The 10005-nt window shown below is 43.1% G+C and overlaps 1 protein-coding gene across 1 annotated transcript in view; it reads left to right on the top strand.

Moving 5' to 3' along the window:
- Nucleotides 1-10005, top strand: part of LOC140455672 (uncharacterized) — a 122703-nt gene that overhangs the window by 60092 nt on the left and 52606 nt on the right. The window contains exon 4 of the mRNA XM_072550672.1: nt 9063-9168. The gene's annotated coding sequence lies outside the window, so the exon portion shown is untranslated. The remainder of the gene's footprint in view (nt 1-9062; nt 9169-10005) is intronic.

The following is a 10005-nucleotide window of genomic DNA, read 5'->3' as shown; positions in this document are numbered from 1 at the left end:
CTTACAGATAGCTGAGATTTCCTTACAATTTTGTTTCTCAATTTCCCTCTAACTATTGGGGGGTCTATAATACAATCCCAATAAGGTGATCATCCCTTTCTTATTTCTCAGTTCCACCCAAATAACTTCCCTTGATGTATTTCCAGGAATATCCTCCCTTAGCACAGCTGTAATGCTATCCCTTATCAAAAATGCCACTCCCCCTCCTCTTTTGCCTTCCTTTCTATCCTTCCTGTAGCATTTATATCCTGGAATATTCAGCTGCCAGTCCTGCCCATCCCTGAGCCATGTTTCCATAACCATGCCCTGAGTTCATCTGCCTTCCCTGTTAGGCCTCTTGCATTGAAATAAATGCAGTTTAATTTATTAGTTCTACCTTGTCCCTGCCTGCTTTGACTGTTTGTCTCATGTCTGTTCTCAGCTGTACCCGTCTTAGATCGATCTCTTTCCTCACTATCTCCCTGGGTCCCACCCCCCCACCTTACTAGTTTAAATCCTTCCAAGCAGTTCTAGCAAATTTCCCTGCCAGTATATTAGTCCCCTTCCAATTTAGGTGCAATCCATCCTTCTTGTACAGGTCACTTCTACCCCAAAAAAGATTCCAATGATCCAAAAATGTGAATCCTTCTCCCATACACCAGCTCCTCAGCCATGCATTCATCTGCTCTATTCTCCTATTTCTGCCCTTTCTAGCTTGTAGCACTGGGAGTAATCCAGATATTACTACCCTTTGAGGACCTCCTTTTTAAATGCTACCTAACTCTCTGTAATCTCCCTTCAGAGTTTCAACCTTATCCCTTCCTATGTTGTTGGTTCCAATGTGGATAATGACCTCCTGCTGGCCCCTCTCCCCCATGAGAACATTCTGCACCCTCTCTGAGACATCCTTGATCCTGGCACCAGGGAAACAACACACCATTCTGATTTTCCTCTGCTGTCCACAGAAACGTCTGTCTGTACCTCTGACTACAGAATCCCCTAACACAATTGATCTCTTATTGCTGTTGCAAATTCCTCATCGCTTCTATTTGTCTCTCCAACCGATCCACTTGATCTGACAAGATTCGCATCCAACAGCATTTATGGCAGATATAATCCACAGTAACCCTTAAACTCTCTTTAAGCTCCCACATCTGACAAGAAGTACATATCACTGCAAAGGCCATTTTTGCTCCTTCACAATTTACAGACCCAGAAAATAACACCATCTTATTCCTCTACAAACACTGCCACAGATTAAATTAATAGCTATGGCTTATATTTTAAGTTTAATCAAGAGACTTATCTCCAAAAACATATAATCAAGAAAGAATCCACTATACTCACTACTGCAGCCTTTCTCTTGGACAGACTTAAAACAACAATTAACTTATCTGATTCTGTGCTGTGCACTTCGCCCAACAGTTCCTCCAAGATTAATTGTGAATTTCAATGTTTGTTAATTTTCCCAGATGCACTCCGATGTCCAGCGATACACGAATTCAAACAGCAAAGGCAGTAACTGTGCAGGTTTTCTCTCTCTCTCTCCCTCTCCTGCACTGTCTTCACCATGTGCTTCCTTTTTCTGCTCTTCTCCCTTTTAAAGTGCTGTTTTGACTTTTTTTTTCCAAAGTTCCAAAACAATGCAACAGCATATAAAACAGTAATTGCTGCTCCTGGAGATCGAGGAAATCACCTCCAACACCTAAAATACCTCAAAAAAGGGGCAGCTCTTACAGCCAGAAATTTTTCCTGTCCTCCACCTTGGCTATATGTGGAGGCCAAGTCTCTAAAGACATGAGAAAGACACATTTACTTTGGGTTTTAAAGGCATAAAGGGGTATGGGAGAATTCAGCAGTATGGCAAACATAGAGCATCAGCAATGACCATATTGAATGATGAGAAGACTCAGAGAGTTAAATGGTATAGTTCTGGTCCTTAATTTGGTTTCTTTGGAATTTTTAAAAATGCAATATTGCTATTACTTGGTTTATTAGATAAAAATCTTAAAATCTGAAGTCATTCTATGAGAATTTTTTTTACGTTGGTCTCCTGGGATTCAAATCTCAATCTGTTGTAGCAGTAACAACAGCTGAATCAACACCAGTAAAGACAGATTATCTGCTCATGACCACATTGCTGTTTGTCGGAGCCTGCTGTGCACACAATGGTTTCCACATTTGACATTGCAAAATGACTAGTTCAAATGTACTTTAATTTGGCTGTAAAGTGCTTTGCGAAATCTGATAGTCGTGAAAGATTCCATAAAAGAAAGTTATTTATCCAATTTTTTTGAGGTTTCAGAGATAGGGGTTGAGAGACTCTGGAGAGATTCGAAGAGGCAGGAAACATCCACATCACAGCGCACAGAAAGAACTGACCCTTCACAGTCCACAGGATAATAACCAGCTCCCAACACACACAGACAGAACGATAGGAAATCAGTAAGAACCCTAGACTCTCTGCACCTCTCAGTCAAACAGTTCAGCGCAAGGCACCGAGTAAACAGCTCTCTCAGCTGGATCTTCTCACACAGCATAAGGGACATTTCCATCCCTGATTATCCACAGGAGAGTCAGACTGCCTGAAGATTGGTGTGGATATTATGGGATACAATTTGTATAAAAGCTGCTCCTTCACTCACCATCTCCTCACTTGGTTTTCAGTCCCTATAGGAAGTGAACCAGCTCTGGAAGAGGAAGAGGAGACAATGTGCAGAGTGGGTGGACTCTCTGATTGACGTCTCTCACAGTCAATCCAAATATTTCTGGAGTAACATGAATTTCCCGACCACTCTGTCCACTCCCACCTTTTCCTCTTCCAGAGCTCGCTCACTTCCTGTAGAGCCTGAAAATCAAGTGAGGAGATGGTGAGTGAAGGGGCAGTTTTTATATAAATTGTGTCCCATAATATCCACACCAATCTTCAGGCAGTCTGACTATCCTGTGGGTAATCAGGGGTGGAAATGTCCCTTATGCTGTGTGAGAAGATTCAGCTGAGAGAGCTGTTTTACTCGGCGCTTTGTGCTGAACTATTTGACTGGAGCTGTGTGTTTATTGGAAGCCTTTCCCTTCTGATTTCCAGGTTGAGTTTTGTTGCTAGCTCATTTCTGAGGTGCCGGACTTGGACTGGGGTGGACAAAGTTAAAAATCACCTAACGCCAGGTCCGACAGGTTTTAAGCAACGCTTCGAAAGCTAGTGATTTCAAATAAACCTGTTGGACTACAACCTGGTGTTGTGTGATCTTTAACTGAATATAAGAAGGTGAGATGTTGTAACATAGAAAGTGAGTATCCAATGTGTGTGCAGTAAGCTCCCACAAATAGCAATATGTGAATGAACAGATAACCTTTTTCTTAGTTGTATTGTTTCAGATATTCTTAAATACCCTGTGACTAATATAAAGGAATTGAAAAACAAGATTTCATATTTTGTATCTGAAGCAAAAGCCTATTAAAAGCTAAACTGTTTATAAAAACTGAGGTGGGGGAGTTCAGAACTAGAGGGCATAGGTTTCGAGTGAGAGGGGACTGAAGAGTCAACTTTTTCACACAGAGGGCGGTGTGTGTATGGAATGAGCTGTCAGAGGAAGTAGTGGAGGCAGGTACTGTGACAACATTTATAAGACATCTGGATGGGTATATAAATAGAAAGGGTTCAGAGGGATATAGGATAAATGCTGGCAAATGGGACTAGAATAGTTTAGGATATCTGGTCGGCATGGTCGGGTCGGACTGAAGGATCTGTTTCTGTGCTGTACTCTCTATAACTAAATAATGCCAATAAGGCAATAGAAAAACAAAACTATGGAAAAGATACCCCCTATCTAATTATTAATATGAACGAACTCCTCATGCCACTGTTATACTTCATGTCCCTTTCTCTACAGAATACTACCTTTTTTCCAGGAACCTGTCCAATATAACCTGCTTGAACTGGTTGTTTTCTCCCCATTACACTGAATCATGACTTTGAATGATTGTCAAAGTCTGACTCTCTGAAGTTCTAGAGAAGTACTGAATCTTCTGCCAGCACTGAACTCTGCTTCAAAATCCTGGAACTAGCTGTACCATGGGTTTACCTACAGCAAAAGGACTGCCAAAGGCAGGTCACTATCACCTTCTCAAGGTCAGTTAGGGATGAGTAATAAATGGTGGTCCAGACAGTAAAGTCCACATGAATTTATTTTTTGAAAACAGAGGCTCTCCCCAACATTTTCTTCTCCAGCAGTCCAGCCCAAATCTTCCTGCATCATTACATTAGTTCCAGTCTGGTTCTGTGACAATGTCCTTGGGGGAGTTTTTGCTACTGCTGTTGGGGAGCTTTTAACCTAATGTGGCAGGGGGCTGGGAACCAGAAGAGAAGACTACTAGACAGTGAGGTGGAAACTGGAGACTGTAAGGATCATGAAGATAGCAATACCAAGGAGAAGAGTAGGCAGAGAGCAGATAAATGCAAAAGAACTGGCGGCCTGAAATGCATATACTTTAATGCAAGGCATATAGTGGGTAAGGCAGATGAACTTAGGGCTTGGATTGGTGCCTGGGAATATGATGTTATTGCGATCACAGAGACTTGGTTGAAGCAAGGGCAAGATTGGCAACTAAATGTTCCAGGATATAGATGTTTCAGACAGGACAGGGAGGGAAGTAAAAGGGGGGGGAAGAGTTGCATTGCTGTTCAGGGATGATATCACGGCTGTGCTAAAGGAGGACACTATGGAGGGCTTTAGCAGTGAGGCGTTATGGGTGAAGCTGAGAAATAAGAAGGGTGCAGTTACATTGGTCGGACTGTATTACAGGCCTCCCAACAGTGAGCGAGAGGTAGAAGAACAAATAGGTCAACAGATTATGGAAAGATGTCCAGGCAACAGGGTGGTGGTGATGGGAGATTTTAATTTTCCCAATATTGATTGGGACACACTTCATGTCAGAGGTCTGGATGGGGCAGAGTTTGTAAGAAGCATCCAGGAAAGTTTTCTAGAGCAGTATATCAATAGAAGGGGTCATATTGGACCTGGTGTTGGGGTTTGAGCCAGGCCAGGTGGTAGAAGTTGCAGTGGGGGATTTCTTTGGGAATAATGACCACAATTCTGTAAGTTTTAGAATGCTCGTAGACAAAGATGAGAGTGATCCTAAGGGACAAGTACTAAATTGGGCCAAGGCCAATTATGTCAAAATTAGGTAGGAGCTGGGAAATGTGGATTGGACACAGCTATTTGAAGGAAAGTCCACATTTGATATGTGGGAAGCTTTCAAAGATAGGTTGAAGATAGTGCAGGATAGGCATGCCCCTTAGAAAACTAGGGATAGGAAAGGCAAGATTCATGAACTGTGGATGACAGGAGAAATCATGCGACTAGCCAAGAGGAAAAGGGAAGCGTACATAAGGTCCAGGCAGCTAAGAACAGAACGGGCCTTGGAGGAATATCGGGAGAGTAGGACCAATCTTAGACAAGGAATCAAGCGGGCTAAAAGGGGTCAAGAAATAACTTTAGCGAGCAGAATTATGGGAGAATCCCAAGGCCTTTTATTCTTGTAGAAGAAGCAAGAGGGTAACCAGAGAGATGGTTAGCCTGCTAAAGGATAAGGAAGGAAAGTTGTGTGTCGAACCTGAGAAAATGAGTGAGATTTTCAATGATTACTTTGCATCAGTGTTCACTGAGGAACAGGAGGTGATGAATGCTGAGATTACAGATAGAAGTTTGTTTACTCTGGATCACATTGAAATATGGAGGGAAGATGTGTTGATTAGGCTACAGGGTATTAAGGCGGACAAAATCCCAGGATTGGATGGGATCTCTCCCAGGTTGCTGAGGGAGGCAAGAGAGGAAATAGCTGGGGCCCTGACAGATATCTTTGTAGCATCCTTAAACACAAGTGAGGTGCCGGAGGACTGGAGGGTTGCTCATGTTGTTCCCCCTGTACAAGAAGAGTAGTAGGGACATCCCAGGTAACTACAGACCAGTGAGCCTGACATCAGTGGTGGGAAAGTTGCTGGAGAAGGTACTGAGGGATAAAATCTATTTATATTTGGAAAAGAATGGGCTTATCAGTGATAGGCAACATGGTTTTGTGCAGGGTAGATCGTGCCTTACCAACTTTGAGGAAGTGACCAAGTTGATAGTTGAAGGAAGGGCTGTAGATGTCATATACATGGACTTTAGTAAGACATTTGATAAGTTCCCCCTTGGTAAACTAGTGGAGAAAGTGAAGTCACATGGTGTGCAGGGTGTTCTAGCTTGGTGGATAAAGAACTGGAGACAGTGAGTAGTAGTTGAAGGGAGTTTCTTGAAATGGAGAAAGGTGACCAGTGGTGTTTCACAGGAATCAGTGCTGGGGCTACTGTTGTTTGTAATATACATGTATGATTTGGAAGAGGGCATCGTTGGTCTGATCAGTAAGTTTGCAGATGACATGAAGATTGGTGGAGTAGCAGAAAGCATAGGGGACTGTCAAAGAATACAGGAGAGTACAGATAGACTGGAGAGTTGATCAGAGAAGTGGCAGGTGGAGTTCAATCCAGGCAAATGTGAGGTGATGCATTTTGAGAAGTCTAATTCTAGAGCGAACTATACTGTAAACAGAAGAACCTTGGGAAAAGTTGATCAGCAGAGAGATCTGGGAGTTCAGATCCATTGTACCCTGAAGGTTGCTGCACAGGTGGATAGAGTGATCAAGAAGGCATATGGTATGCTTGCCTTCATCGGAAGGGGTATTGAGTATGAGCTGGCATGTTAAAATTGTACAAGACTTTGGTTCGGCCACATTTAGAATACTTTGTACAGTTCTGGTCGCCACATTACCAAAAGGATTGGGCGCTTTGGAGAGGGTGCAGAGAACGTTTACAAGGATGTTGCCTGGAATGGAAGGTGCTAGCTATGAAGAGAGATTGAGTAGGTTGGAATTGTTTTCATTAGAAAAAAGAAGATTGAGAGGGAACCTGATTGAGGTCTACAAAATCATGAAGCCTATAGACAGGGTAGATAGAGGTAAGCTTTTTTCCCAGGGTGAGGGATTCAATAATGAGAGGTCACGCGTTCAAGGTGAGAAATTAAAAGTTTAAGGGTATGTACGTGGCAAGTACTTTACACAGAGGATGGTAGGTGCCTGGAACACGTTGCCAGCAGAGATAGTAGAAGCAGGCACAGTGGATTCATTTAAGGTGCGTCTGGACAGATGCATGAGTAGGTGGGGAGCAGAGGGATACAGATGCTTAGGAATTGGGCAATAGGTTTAGACAGTGGATTTGGATCAGCTCAGGTTTGGAGGGCCGAAGGGCCTGTTCCTGGGCTGTAAATTTTCTTTGTTCTTTGTTCTTTGTAATGTCTCTCTTCAACCAAAGTCTGTGTTCCTTCCCACATTATACCTGGCAGCACACAGAAAGGACACCCTCCTTCTTTCCATCCTGTTCAGTGAGTTACGACCTGTTGCCATGGTAACCAACTTACATGGCCTGTTGTTAAGTAGTTACATAACCTCCTCACAACCTTCATTTCAAAACAGTTTTGGTCTAACTTAAATTGCAAAGGTAGTTTATAACATCATAATCTTGCAAACTTTGCATTCATGACAATATCCTGAGTTGAGACTTCTTGACTGTGGAGAGAGAGGATGGGAGTGGTCTAGAGGGGAGTGGTTGAGAGGGGAGTTCTCCTAGCTCCTCAGGATGGGATGGGTTTGATCATCCTTGCCTGAAGGCACTTTAATATTGTGTCTTGCTGTCATGTGCTGGGCTGCAGCATGGCTGTGAATGGAGGTGTTCGTGGAGCTGTCTTCACTTGTTACTTCATTGGTTGTCCACAATTCTCAGAAGGTGCGATAGGTCTTGGTGTTTAACTTGAATGTCCCCCTCTGTTGTATATTCACAAGGTTCAAACCTGGACTCTAAAGTATCACCAATACTCCTCCTGACCTGTCTGTCTACTGGTTTGTTGGTAATCATGGAATGAGAGCTGTGCTGGGCTGTGAGGTAGCATTGGAAAGCAATCCTGCTGCTGCTGATGGCTCACAGCACCTCATGGACACCCAGTTTAGGGATCTGACCTTAGTCTACTTCCCTTTTGATAATGAACACGGTGAAAGACTTATTTTTTAGTTGGGAGCGAAGTGGTCATATTCCTTGAATTTGTCTGACCTGAAGCCATGATTTGAGTAGAGTAAGCTTTTATTTGTCATTTCTACCATATACAATTGATACGGTAAAAAAAGACAGTGTTCCTCCAGGACCAAGGTGCTACATGGACTGCGTAAACTACACAATCATATAAAGGCCGGCATAAAGTGCATAAGAAGTGAAAAACATGCAAATTACACTGTAATATTCATCTTCACCATTTGGGGTTGTTGAGGTGAAAATTATGATGATCCTCACAGATGATTTTACGGGACCAGTCAGACCACAGGATCTCAGTCACTGAATTGTTAGTGCAGCACCATATGGAGTCACATTTATTACGAGATCTTTTAATATCTTTTTTAAAAATATTAAATGAAGGCCTCATCCATTTCCTAAGGCCTGGGCTTGGATTGGGATGTGTAGTCTGGGTGAATGCAGTGTGTCTAATATCCCAGCATCAACCAGAACTCTTCAAACAGTTACACTGAAACAATATTTTCCTCAGTTTCTGGCTTTTTCTGCCATGCGTGGTTTTTTCCAATAATTTTAGAAAAGAAGGGGAGAAATTTCAAAGTTTTCTTCAAATTAACTTTCCACTGGATTCTCAGTGTAAAACTGGTCTTCACAGGCTGACATGCGCTCAGAACAATTGGTAACCTATTTTACAATCTTGGAGACTCTCTTTTCCATTGTTCTCATGGTGCCTGGGAAGATGGAGAGTTGGGCAAGAGAAAGAAAGTAGCTACATTGTCTGCTTCTGCTCACTATACAGTGTCGCTGCTGGAAACAGGGTGTGTGACAGTCAAGTGAGGATAAAGTAAGGGCTTGTGTCTGAACCCCCCACACAGGGGACTAGCAGTCAGGCACTGACTGGAACAGTCTCTAACTGAGGAGTCAGCCCGTTCAGCAAAGGATGAGATGGAGTTGAAGGAAATCATGTTTCTTTCCTTTTCCTGTTTTACAGAAGGATTACATCATACTACAGCAGAGAATACAGAGAGGATAAACACTGCAGATAGATTTTGACCATCACCAAAGGAACAACTGCACAATTGTGGACTCCAACTGTGGTGAGAGCTTCAATCTTTCATATAGCCTCGTGAACCACTGACTCATTCCTACAGGGGCGAAGCTCCTAAAGTCACCAAACACGCAAGGTGCATCTGTATAACAGCAACATGGAAGGGAAACCATTGAACAGTGAGTTGTGTGACCAAGACTTCACACAGTCATTAACACCCATTGGACATCAACACATTCCCACTGGGGAGAAGCCTTTCAAGTGCAAGATGTGCCACAAATCATTCTCTCAGTCACGGACCCTCCTCAAACACCGGTGCATTCACAAGGGGGAGGAATCATTTATGTGTGAGGTGTGCCATAAGTCATTCTCAAGGTCAATGAATCTCTACAGACACCAACGCATTCACACAGGGGAGAAACCATTCACATGTAATGTGTGCGAAAAATCCTTCTCTGACTCATCAAACTTCCGTGTGCACCAACGTATCCACACAGGGGAGAAGCCATTCACATGTGAGGTGTGTGACAAATCATTTTCACAGTTATCAAGCCTTCAGGTCCATCAGGTAATCCATACAGGGGAGAAACCCTTCAAATGTGAGATTTGTGATAAAGCTTACACCACATCGACCAGGCTTTTGATGCACCAGAGTATTCACACAGGGGAGAAACCCTTCAGATGTGAGGTTTGTGAGGTGTCTTTCATCGAATCCTCTGAACTGCTGATACACCAGAGGATTCATACAGGGGAGAAACCCTTCAAGTGCGAGGTGTGCAAGAAATCATTCTCGCAATCATCAAGTCTCCACACACACCAACGCATTCACACAGGAGAGAGACCATTCACATGTGATCTGTGCAACAAATCCTTCCCCTACTCTTCA

Source organism: Chiloscyllium punctatum, chromosome 30, assembly GCF_047496795.1.
Source record: "Chiloscyllium punctatum isolate Juve2018m chromosome 30, sChiPun1.3, whole genome shotgun sequence".
Taxonomy (NCBI): Eukaryota; Metazoa; Chordata; class Chondrichthyes; order Orectolobiformes; family Hemiscylliidae; genus Chiloscyllium; species Chiloscyllium punctatum.
This window is presented reverse-complemented; position numbering and strand designations above follow the sequence as displayed.